Here is a 13,497-nt window from a genome sequence, read left to right as displayed (position 1 = left end):
TAATCTGGATTCATATATAATTTATACAGGGGAATGGCAAAAAGAGAACATACTTTAAAAGCTCCCATAAAATATAATGGAGACCTTACTGACGTCCCCTAGTAATAGCGGATTATTATATCCCTATTACAGAATGGGAAGATTCAGAAGATTTATGAAGGGTTCTTGCTCTATAGTCACCTCACACTACTGCAGAACAAGGTCCTGATCAGCACAGCAGATCATTTCCATCATGGTGGATTAGGTGGAAGGGTTGGGTGGTTTCTCAGATCACATCTGAAATGTGTTTGATCACATCTGAAATCTGAAAGTGTTTCTTTTTCTGTATAGGTCAGATATAGAATTAGAATTTCTTGAAGATAGCTTTACGTCTGAAATTTCTGGGGACAAGCAGTGAAGACTCACAAGGATTACCTTTAAAAAGTGAGGTTTCCATTATTAATAACTTACAAGAACAGTCCTCTCATGTCTTCTGCCTGTTATGATGACATTAAGTCCTACAAAATCAGATAAGGTGATTTAAGGCCGACCTTGAATCTACCTCTGATTCCAAGCTCCAATTTTGCCTCAAATATTGTCTTGAACCTACTCCAAGTCTGCCTGTTTGGGCCCCATGTCTTCCACATGGTATGCATATGTGGTAGATCGTTAGGTAGAAGTAGTGATAAAAATAGGCCTGTTAAATATCCCTTTCATTAGGTACATCCTACTGAACAATCACATGGACATATTAAAGTTATTACAGAAGATATTATATACCTGCAAAATAAATACTGCTTACAAAAAGTATAAATTAAATACTCTTTATTATTACTCTTTGAGCAAGCTTTCTAGCAAAGCCAAGGTCTTTTCAGTTCTCATACCCACAAACTTTCTTTCATATTTAGCAGGAAAATAAATAAATGGCAGATGCCAGAGATCTCTTCCTAGAAAAACAGTTCTCCTTGGCTCTGTTTTTACCCCCAAGCCATAATACTTAGATACACATTGACAAACTCTATCCATTGCCATACTTTATCTATGCCAGAATTATCTATGCTAATACTGTAACTTAATCAGAGCTATATGGCTGCCTTTTTTTTTTTCCAAATATATTCACAACACAACCTTGCTAATAGGGACACTTACTGCTGTAAAATTTCTTCTACTGAGCTCAAAAAGCTTTCAGGCTAACATGCAAATTCATCACAGCACTTTAATTCCTCCATTACAAGAATGTGATTCTCCTGATATGAGAGCACACCTTTATGAGCATATTTCATTCCTGTGGCCAAGGTACAAAATCTTTTTTGTCCCTTATGGAAGTTAGCACAGCTTTTAGACAGACTTATTATGGCATAACTGGCTTCTATTCATACGCTTACTGCTGAACAAAGGTGTAGTAGAGACAAAAACCATCTTTAAATACTCAAAAGGGCTTAAAGTTTTGTACCATTGAACTTAATACTCCCAGTATCAGTAAAGAGGTTGTGTAAATGTTTGTTGGATAAGGAACTTCACATTTTAAAATGAAGTGTTCCTCTACAGCTTTTGCTGCATTTATATTTTTCAAATTAAGTTGGCCAAGGTTTTTTTCTGCTGTATTTCTACTTGACCCATGGCCTTGAAAGAAATACTGTAAAGGAACTGAAATTCTATAATCATTTCCCCCTGCTTTTATATCACTTTAGTACTTAAAAAAGATAGAGTTGATAAAAAACATAGAGGCCTTCTAAGGTTTCCTGCAGACATACTTTACAGGTTTGATCATGATGTATTTTTCAGGTACAGTTACTCTTTCCTCAATGGCTCTGATGTTATCTTCATCCTGTTATAGACTCTTATCGTTGAGGGATGAAATATCAGTTGATCTCCTTGCAAGAATTACATGCTCTGTCTTTCCATGGAGTGAACCCGGTTATGACTTATACTTTGTGAATGACCTTCTAACATGGAAACAGCATGTGGGTAGCAAATGGAATTAAAAGGGTTATCTTCAATTAATGCTAGTAAAAGAAAATAAATTAGAGGTACCAACTGCTTCAGTCTGGTTTACAAGCCTACCTTAACTCTGAGTTGACCATCTAACATGCCTTTTTTTGAAGAAGTCATTGTAGTAGAAAAACCTAATTTCCCTTTGAGTGAAAGTACAAATGCATAGAGAATATGTTAGCTGAGCCACAAAAATCTAGATTAAGAAGAAGAATCATCAAACTGCAGAAAACATCTTTATGTGATGTTTGGATAGAGGTGTTCAGCTGTGATGGTGCTGCTCTGACCTCAGCATGGATTTCACTGGCCTGAGGGAAAAGGGAAAATTGATTATTTTAATTGGAGAGATGAGAAGAAATGAAAAAAAATAAGCTGCATGGGGAGCTTACTATTTTAACACATATTTTAATTTCTACTATCTATGATATATTTAGAAATTCAGGAAAAGTTATCCTATTCTACAGATTTCTCCTTCAGTGAACTTCTGTCTCTTCTGGCTTTTTTTTTTTTTTTTTTTTTCCCATGTGTTATCTCCTTCATAGTGCACCAAGAGCACTTAGAACAATGACGAGCACACAGTTTCAAGTGCACTGACACTGGCAATTCACATTAGTACAGAAGTGTATAGGAGAGGAGAGAAGCCATAGGGCTTCTCTCCCTTTTTTGGGGGGGCAGTAAGATGTATGTGAGTACAGGAGTCTGGATGCTTCTAGGATAAACACAGTGTGAATAGCACAAATTAATTTTTGCCGTTTAGGGCTCAGGTCACTCCCTTTTTCCTACACTCCACCTTAAACCACTCAGTTCTTTTTCAGCTCTTCCCCTCCTGCTTTCCTTTTGTTAGGTCATTCACTGGATGATAGCACCATTTTGCTTTAGGAAAATACACACAAAAAATATTAATAAGAAAAGGAGGGCACACTTGCCTCCTGTCTTTGAAGAAAGATGTGCCTCATTCTAGGACATGTCCAAGAACCAGGCTCAGCACAAGAGCAACTCTCAGGAATTCGCCAATCAGAGATAACCTGGAGACAGTATAGGGGCTTTAACACTCTTCTGACTTGAAAAAAAAAAAAATCAAAAAAAATTCTTTCTTTCAAAAAGAGAGAAACTATTAATTAAGAAAATAACGGTGCCTTTTTATTGCTTTGGTCAGAGTAGTAGCCCTTCCTTTCTCTCATGAAGTCCCTCAGGACTGTTGTGACACCCCTGGATGGGGAGTGCTAAATCAGTGGTAATTACTGTGCTATGTAGTGCCATAAGAATCATATAACAAGTGCAGTTTCAGAAGCTGTTAACATCTTCTCCGAAAGTCCATTTCAGTAAGGTGCTCACAGCAAATCTTTGCTTTAGTCTTTTAAAATGCGTGTGGATTTTTCCCTTGGCACATTCTCCCTAATGGTACGATATATATGATAACTCCCAATTCGTGTTGATTTTACTGTAACTTTTATGTACTTTGGTTTGCCAACTACACAGCTTGCCATAACAAACCTCAGTATCTATTCTGACTCATCAAAAAGAAATCTCTTTGTAAACAAACAAAGCCAGACTTGAGTATGTTCACATGAATTTCATTTTACTTGCATCGTCGCTAGTTGTTGTTATTGTTATTGTTGTTGTTGTTGTTATTATTGTGACATTGGAAAAGATGACTTTTGTGAGCACCACCAAGAGAACTGTTGCACTCATACCCTACTGGGCTGTAATTTTTTGAGATTCCCCAAGATCCCTTGGCACTTAATCCTTCATGAAATAATATTGCAAAGTTTTGTTTGGGAGCTGATTATTCACTTGGTTTTTAACTTCCTTTCTACATAGCTTTAGGATAATTTCCTGCCTGATTTTCTTTCTGATAAGTCATAAACCTGGTGTCCTGACTGCATACTAAAATTAAATGCCTCTTCACACTTGGGGAAAGAACATGGTATGTTCCCTTGGTCAAATTAGTTTGAAAAATTACATCCTACCTTCCTAAATTCCAGCCATACATTCAACTGGATATAGTACTTACCACTTTCTAGCTTAAAATGTAAAAATGCAGTGTGCTTTTTAAACAGCTGTTACACTCCACTCTCCCTCCCCTCCAGGTGGCTGCACTTCACTGATGGGTAAAGTGATTTCTGTTTACAGAAAAAGCAGCTTTTATAGTTTGTAAATGGTTTTAGGATCCTTTGGGAGGAAAGGCATGGTGCAGGAATGTAAGCTACTCTGATTCTTGTTAAGAGAAGGGGACAAAAGCCCATAGGAATTAGACCAAAACTAAACTCCTGTAAAAACCTCCAGGTGTGCAGTCTCTCGGAGAAGAAACATTGGGGCAATAAAATGATCAGTTGTGGTTTTAATTGAAGGACTTGAAGCAATAAATAAATAAATAAATAAATAAATAAAAGCTTGGTAGTGAATAAACTAATGTTTGAGGGTTTTAGGAGAAGGAAGGGAGGAAGGTTGGTTGATAAATAGGAGGTCCCACCTTTAAGTGTGTATACAGGGACAATAAACTGATCTAAAATGTTGATGACCTGACAAAAAATTGTTCCCACTTCACAGTCAGAAGCCGGTTTTCTGCAAGCTCACTCAGACTGCGCTATGTAACATTTTCTTTGTAGGACCAAGGAGGTATCCATTAAATCTCAGTCCACTGGGATTTGTTGTGCTGAAGATGTTAATCAATGTCTGATTAACTATGCATGCAAACACAGACAGCCCCCACGGCTGTTAGCTTTGGGCTTTTAACTCAGCCCAGCACCACTGGTGAGCTTTAAATCCTGTCAGCAGCACTCTGAAGAGTCTGTCTGAGAAACAGCCAAAATGCAGGCAGCACATTGGGAATGTTACCAAGTGGGAACTAGACTCTCTACTTTCAGTACAGAATGTTTTCTTCAATTAAATAAAAAAAAAAAAAAAAGAGAGAAAGAAAAAAAAAGAAAAAAAAAAAAAAAAAGAGTGGTCTGGGATTTGAATAAACTTGTTAGATTTGGATCTGCAAGCTTATGTCATTTTTTCCATGCTTCCCCTCAGAGAAACAGGTTCCACAATTTAAGTAAAGAAGTTCCCTTTTCTTGCAAAAATATTGACATTGACAACATATCCCAGAATCCTCACACTTGCCTCCCTTGTCCTCCCCTGGGCTGCTCTGCTGTGTGGCAGCTGCACGGCTGCTGGCATGGGCACCCCTGCGGCAGGGACTACAGGGACTCCCAGGAGATGCACGGGTGGACTTGTGAAGGAGTCATGTGGGCAGACTCACATTGAAGAAACATTTAGCTCATCAGGTTTAACAGGAAAACATACTGGTGATGTCTGAAAATAATTTAAATTAGCGTTGTGGAGCTACCAGGGTATTTTTTGGACGGAGTGCATGCACATAGCTTTTACTGATACACTTGTCTCAGTTTGCCTGAAATGCATTAGCACACTGCTCCCCAAAGGGACCTGACTCAAGTGTGCATTGGAATTAACTTTGGTTACCTCTCTTAGCTGCAGGTTGCCAGCCTTGCAGCTTGTGGTGGACTGGATGATCTAACCTGCCTCTCAGCTGCTGTCATTCACAGGTCAGCTATTAGCCTGCTCTGCAGTAAGCTTGTTAATTGGGTTCACAGGGACACAGTGGGCTGTGACCCATGGTGGTTCACACAGCTTGCTCTGCTGGTTTGCAGCAGGACTAGCAGAGGCCAGCTGAGGCACAGGCTGTCAGCTGGGACGTATCCTGCCACTGCAAAATCAGGCAAAGGAGCACGAGCCAGGGTGCAGCAGGTATCTGCAGAGGAGAGCTGCAATGGCCATCACCAGTGAAACAGAGCTCCTGAGGCATTCAGACCAGAACTGTAAGTACAGAAAAGAGAAATGATGAGATGAGTCCCACTCAAGTGACAAGATTTTACATGTGGGACTGAACTTGCCTTCAAAGCAACTTCGAGGCAGCTCAGGGTCATTCCGAAGCAAAGGAACCTGGAATTCATCATTTGGTAGCAGTTCAGAGAGCAAGTGCGCCTGACAAGTATGGACGTAGAATAAATTTGGCAAGTTTGCAAGGAGAGGTGCAATTGCCTGGTCAGAAGGGCAAACGCTGTTCATCTGGCAGTATATTGTTTAGCAATGTTTATTAATTGCACAAGACCAAAGGCAAAAAAAAAAAAAAAAAGCTAATTGGCTGAATTGCCTGACCCAGCACTTGCAAAACCTGGAGAAGCCCAAGGACTTTTTTTTTTTTTTTTTTTTATGGCTCACTGTGGCCATCAGGGCTCCATATTAGCCAGGTGTAGCTGAAGTATGCCGCACTTGATCCCCACACAACAAGTCTTATGAGGAGTGGCTGAGGGAGTGAGGGAGCTGGGATTGTTCAGCCTGGAGAAGAGGCTCAGGGGCGACCTTATTGCTCTCTACAGGAACCTTAAAGGAGGCTGTAGCGAGGTGGGGGTTGGCCTGTTCTCCCATGTGCCTGGTGACAGGACGAGGGGGAATGGGCTTAAGTTGCGCCAGGGGAGGTTTAGGTTGGATATTAGGAAGAACTTCTTTACCGAAAGGGTTGTTAGGCATTGGAACAGGCTGTCCAGGGAAGTGGTGGAGTCACCATCCCTGGAGGTCTTTAAAAGATGTTTAGATGTTGAACTTAGTGATATGGTTTAGTGGAGGACTTGTTAGTGTTAGGTCAGAGGTTGGACTGGGTGATCTTGGAAGTCTCTTCCAACCTAGATGTTACTGTGATTCTGTGATTCTGTGATCTCCTGTTTCAGCAGGAAGAATGAGGTGAATCTTAATAAGAAACTTCCATGTCCTCAGTGGATCTCAATACCAGCCATATCCTCAGGAAATGTCTTGAAAAAAGCTGCCACTACCCAGGCTTTGGAGCTGCTGTACCCTAACCTCACACTAGGCAGATGCTCTAGAATTTGGTCCAAATCAAACTTATTTAGCATAAAAATTGAAAGAAAAAAATGGTAAGTGGCAGTCTGAACTCATTGTTTCCACCAGTTGCGTAAGTTGGAATTGTAACTGTGCCATTCCTTACATCCTCTACAGATAATGAATCTGATCCAGCATGAACACCCATGACCCTAAGAGGCAAAGTCAACCAGGATCACGTTAGATCATAACTAAGGCTAGGGGATGTTATTTCAGGAGAGAACTTCTTTTACCTACACATAATTCAGCTTTGGTTTGACAAGTCACTGCTCTAAGCTGAATATGTTAAAATGTGCCAAAGCTGAAGAGAATAATGAGAAATTTCACACACACACACACATAAACGCTCATTCTGAGACTTTGAACGTGAAAGATTATTTTTTTCAAAGAGGCATTTTATCTCAAAAAACTACACCTGGTTTTAGAGGCAGTAAAGACAAACAGTCCTCACGAGATACATAGCATAGGGCCTCAATGAACTAAAACCAGTTATGTCTTTTGTTGTTGTTTTCGTTTTCTTCTTAGGTTGACCCAAAGTGTATTTTTAGCTTGTAGCTGCTTGATTGTCTAAGACAATAGGTGTCAGTGATGATGGCCATCTAAGTCCAGTGAGACAGATGGAGATAAGCCCATGGTCATGCCCTGTTATCCACTTGTTCATGCGTTGCCAGTGCCTATTAGCACAGACTTAAGACAGGCAAGAAGTTGCTAAACCTCACCTGACCATGAGTAACTGTGCACACACATCTCAGCCCCTGGCAAGTGCCAGGTAGTTGGCATTTGTTCTTTAGCCCTGGGCAGGAGGGAGGGAGGAAGAGCCGCCTAATTGCTCTTTCAGCAGTACAAGCCCTTTTAAGAGCTTTTCCACAATGCGGTTTTCTCTTGCAGTGGTTTACAGTAACCTGGGGCTCATTTGAATCCATTTTCTTTCCTTTAGAAGTCATGGAAAACACAGCAATGTCAGCATTCGGGCCTCAGGGGCTGTTGCAGCCTGGGTTGCTGCACACTCAGACCTCCTTGCAAGATCCTGGACTTTCTCCAGCTGGAGGGGAATCACCCAGGGGGAACCAGCATACTGCACTGGGACTGGGACCATGCCGCTTTGATCCCAAAGACAAGTGGCAGGGGGCTGGGCCTCAGGGTCCATACCAGGGCTGATGGTGAAAGCTGGGGCAAAAAGTACTTCCCGACCACACAGAAGCCTTGCAAGCGCACAACTGTTTTTTCCAGAAGGAGCCACAAGAGTACTTAGGAAAACACCGTAAGCGTTATGAGATGTCCCATGCCTTTCCAGCTGGTGTGGACCAACAGGGAGAAGCCAAGGGGCCGCAGGCCTCCCGTCAGCCACGGCTCAGGCTGGTGCAGGTGCTGCTGCTCGTGGTGGGGCCTCATGGCCACCTCCTCTGCCCACCTCGGCATGGCGCCTGCATCCCCCTTGCTAGGGGCGCTGTGTAAACCACACGTAGCGGTATCGGTAGGTTGGTTATAAATTAAGCAAACTATATTAAAATTGATTTTGCGTTGCGGGGGGGGGAAAGTAAGTTATGAGGTGTTACAGTTGCAAACATTTTGTTTTATACGTTACTTCCAAGAAGAAAAATATTATGCCAAATGAAAAAGAGGTGTCAACCAATCAGACCTCCTGATGCCTGTCCCGTCCTTCAGTAGTAACAGTCCTGTCGTGCTGTTTTACAAGGCAGTAAGCCAGTCACCAAGTGGAGAAACCACCAGGCTGAAGTTCTCCTGGTTTATGCCAGCAAGGGAACCTGATTACAGCCTTGTAAAACAGTGTGACAGTGCTATTATTGCGCTGGGGCTACAGACGGCTTAGAGTTTTGAATAATTTTTTCAAAATATTCTCAGAAGCTGGTCAGGTGAGAGCGTCAGAGTGAAGGAAGCAGAGCAGAGCTTGTGCTCTCCATGCAAGCTGCCATGGGTCGGGCCTAGCACAACTGCACACCAGCCCTATGGAGAGCTGGGCCAGCCCTGGCCTGCAGCCTCCCAGCCCTTCCCTGGGTCATAAGCTCTTTCTCCTCCTTGCAGACCAGGATGCAGACATTTCATGAGAAGGAAGGCCAGGAAGGAGGAAGAAGGCAGTTCACAGAGGAAGCCTTTATCCAGGTGAGAACTCCTTGCCAGTACCAGGATATCAATGGAAAATGCAAAATATGTGCATGTCAACACATTGATTACCCAGGGAGAGCCCTGCTAATGGTATACAGGTACCCCCAAAACACATCAAGCACATGCTCTTCTGCAAAGTCTGGAGGCTGGGACAGGACAGCCTTAAGCTCTCTGGTTTTTAAGTTAGAAATAACTTGTCTCCTTAATCTTTGAAAAGTCTTGGTTACAAAAGAAGGAAAAAAAAATCACAGTCCCCATCTGTGGAATCTACATTTGCAGCCATGACTTATGCTCTTGTATGTAAGGAAAAACAAACTGGGAGCAAGCTGGCACTGAAGCAGAGCGGAAGGCAGATTTAACTTGTCTAATATTTGTAAATATAGTGGAGAGGAAATCTCATTGCATTTAATTCTAGGCTCTGCTTGTTTGTTGCCTCCAGTAAATTAAATTTCCAGATAAAATTACCAATGGGCATATGTGAGATTTTTTTAATGACATCACTACGTAAGGAATCTGGCCAAGGTTCAGATAAAATAAACAATACACAAGGAAATCTATTCATTTTAATAGTCTGAATGCAACCATGGATGATGATAGGGAAAGTAAAGCTCAGATGCTTAGAAGCTCAGCAATACTGTTTAAAAAGAAGGGATAATCAAGGCCTACTCACGTTGTCCAAAAAAGGATAAGAATGAACTTAGAAGTGGGATTTTGTTCAAGGCCTCAGTGTAATTATATATTTTACATCTCTTTCAACACAACACTTTGTTTAAGCATGGGAACGTTCTAGCAGACTTATAACAATATTTCCATACTGTACATTTATTGTAGCTACTCATTAAGTCAAATTGCTAGCACATGAAGTCATGTGGAAAAAAGAGGGATTTAAGACATAACATTTGCAGGATGCAAACATGAGAAGTGAAGAATTTTTCATCAAACTTTCGTCTGCAGTCAAAGCAAAATTCCAGCGATCATGCAGAGCTGAGCTAAAAGGAAGGAGATACTGCTATCAATTTGAAAATTATTTTTACATTCAATTTCTTAGCACATTACAACTCCCACCAGTATGGTACCTGCATATTTGTTTACTACTACTCACACAAAACAAAAAAATAAAAGCACATGAGTAAGTAAAGTCACTTCTTCAACTAGTTTTTTGATAATTACAAAAGCACTGTTACTCTCACTCTGACAATGATCCACGTAGCAAATCAACTTTGTAGTTTTCTACAAAAGATTGCAAAACATAATGCAGTTAAGCAAAAGGAACTATTTGGTGTGTGAAGGAAACTTCAGCAATATCTTCTCCTCTCAAAGTCACATCTATGCATGTGTGCAACAATACTTTTACCTTGATTTATTCACACTGCATTCATGCTACATCCACACTGCCTTTCCATGACAATATTTGAATTTTAGTATTTCACTGGTTACACCTAAAACTGCCACTTACACTGCTCAGTCTTCACCTTCTTCTTTGCTGCTTTCCTCTCCCTTTCACAGGTGAACCAACACTAACCTGGAGAACAGGCACAGTGTGAAGTCTGGTTCCCAGCTCTCTGAACAAGCAAGCAGTAAGACCAGTTTATCTTTGTGAACATGTAGTCTACCTTGAGGGGAAGATATCTACTTGGAAAGTCAGAAACCTGTCCCTCACCAATGCTATTTCTAAGTTGGGGACCAACAAAATGAGCTTCAGCTGGGTAAAGAGGAAGGGAAATGGGGGAAGTAACACCGGATTTGGGCAGGAGAAAAGAAGAACTATGGCAACTATACGTATGTATGTACAAACACATACAAGCATTTTGCAGAGGAAGTCAGACTTGTGAACTGATGGAGTTAAAATACTGGCAGTGCATCCCTGCTGGGGAAAAACAGCTGTAGCAACACCGAGCGAAACAACAGCAGCCACCCTCCTGCATAGCACCTGGGGTGGTCAGTAGTCAGACATTTCTCCTGTTCATCTCATTACAGTGAGACCAAAATATGTAGCTGTAAAAGGGCCCTTTCCACTCACTAGTGCATATTATTTGTTATTCGGTACAGCGGAAAGGGGAGGCAATAACAGCTGCAGGAGCAATAGTAAGTGTGATGGTGAAGCAGATTTTGTAAGGTGAGTCCCTATCTCTCTGAATATTATAGTGTCCCAACATGGACAAATGTAGGATTGCAAGACCTGTATTTAACAGAGGCAAGCAGGAATTAAGTATAGAAAGGAGTTGATCTTACTGAGAAGACAGCAGCTGGAAGGAAGGCTCCTCACTACTCCCACACTCCTGCTCAGGTAGGACTAGAGTTACTGAAGTCGCTGAGCCACAGCAGCTGGAAACCTCAAATTAGATGCACAAAAAGAAATGAGAAGCAATGGAGCAAGAAGGTGTACTTGTCTTCCTCTGACCCAAGTAGTGTCACACTAATTGTCATCTGCCTAAATTAGGAAGCTGAAGTGCAAGAAGAAGGCAGGCATGCCCCAATTTCACTGAGATTTTCAGAAGGTATCTAGTGCAGAAAGATCACCTTGGTGTACTGCCTTCCTCTGTTTCAATGTACCTCTTCCTGTTCTCTCTCTAGTCTGCCAAAATTCTTTTACCATTTTAGCAAGAGTTTCACACCCAAAGGTCATAAAGTGTCTGAAAAGTTCAATCACATTTTCCTTGCAAAGTAAAAAAACAATGCCCCTTTCCACTTCATTATTAGTGGACCTACTGAATGAGAATAGGTGTGTGCATTATATACTGGTGGATGTGACAGGCTCAGTACTCAGATTTTAATCTTACACTTTCATTGGCCCAGCACAGTCAGTCTTAGAAAGCCTGCTTAGAGGCCCAGGTGTTGCTCTGTGTTCGTCTTTCCTTCCTCTACTTGTGCAAGAAAAGTCATTCACTTACCTAAACTAACCTAGTAAGTGCATGTAGTGCTAAGCAAACTTCTGAGAGCAGCTCTGCCCTGAATAGCCTTCAGAAGCCACTTCCCCAGGCTGTGTTGCAATTTCCCCACCTGTACAATGAACTCTTTGTGAAGGACTTCAATGTCTACTGTATCACAGCTAGGTATTTGTAATATTACAGTTGATTTGTTTTCAGATGGAATGACTCCATTTTAGACAGCATTTCTTCAAAGCATTGATGTATTTTTCCTTTTTATCCCTGGAATGTATAAGCCCAGTGGATTGCAAATTTAAAAAATCCCAAAGAGTAATTTTATTAGCTGCTGAAATACATTAGTGTTCCTGGACTTTGAACTAGGCATAACGATAATAGCCATTCCTGAGAGTGGAATTTCTGACAGATTTTTTTTTTTTTTTTCCTAATGTTAGATTAAATTATCTTTGTATGGTTTTAGCTTTTGTTGTACATATATAGCTCTTCTTAGTCTGCATTTATGTGAGAAGACAGTAAATAAGGCTAGCTTTTTGATCTGAGTTACTTATTGCATTGTGATGGTTAGCCAGATGGTGGCTGTTGTTGGGCAAGCTGAAGAAAGAATCCAAGCCTGTGGTCTTTCCTGTCACTTAAGAGGCCTACTTTTTATGGTGGTTGTTTTACCTGGAAGGTCTCCAAGGAATATCTAGGAGGCACAGAGTACTGGGGTCACAATGAGGAGAGAAGTTACTGATAACTTTGCCTATTTTTCTTGGTTCTGCCAGTGCTCTATGTAAAGCCCTTATGCAGAATGCTCACTCTCTGTGGACATCCAAGCCTACTGCTGTAATACTGACACTTATGGAGACCAAAGTGATAGTAACACAGGCCAGATCTACACTCACAAACCGCTCTATACTTTGAACCGAGACTCTGTATACCCCTTACTTCTGTTGACTTTGAAGCGAGCTCAAATGCACTTGCTGCACCGAAGAAGCAAGACTTTCATCATACAAGCCCCAGTGGCATGCTCACTGCATATGAGTTACGCTCACAGGCTCCACTGAGAGACTCATTTATTGAAAGAAAGCCAGTCATTAAATGCCTGAGACCAAGAAGAAACATCTTGTGATGGAGAAAATGTTGTGTAAGTAGATTCTACAGCAATATTTTCTTTGACATACTGCAGGTAGAAGTGAGTCTGCCTGGTATTTTGACTAGGAGATGACTCAAATATGGACAGTCCCACACACCAGTAGTTATGTGAAATATGGAAATTCTCATAACATAATGTAGGAATACTAATAATTGCATTAAAAAAGAAAGTATTTAAAGTAAGGACAAAATGGTTAGCAAGCTCCCGAACTAAGACTATTTCTGAAAACAAATAAATAAATGTTTGCAGTCTTACCTAGAAAAGGCTAATTCAACTTGTGCTCTGTTCTTGGGCAAACTTTCAGAATCTAATGTGTGTTTTGATTCAGGGAGAGGAAGGAACTCGGGGAGAAATTTCTTGAAGGGGAGGGTCTGTACTTACTTGCAAAGAAATGGACAAGTGCAAATAGAAGCATGTGAACAGTAGTGTTGAACATGAGCTAACAGTACCTTACAGAACTAACAAGACTTTATAAAA

Source organism: Anas acuta, chromosome Z, assembly GCF_963932015.1.
Source record: "Anas acuta chromosome Z, bAnaAcu1.1, whole genome shotgun sequence".
Classification (NCBI taxonomy): domain Eukaryota; kingdom Metazoa; phylum Chordata; class Aves; order Anseriformes; family Anatidae; genus Anas; species Anas acuta.
This window is presented reverse-complemented; position numbering follows the sequence as displayed.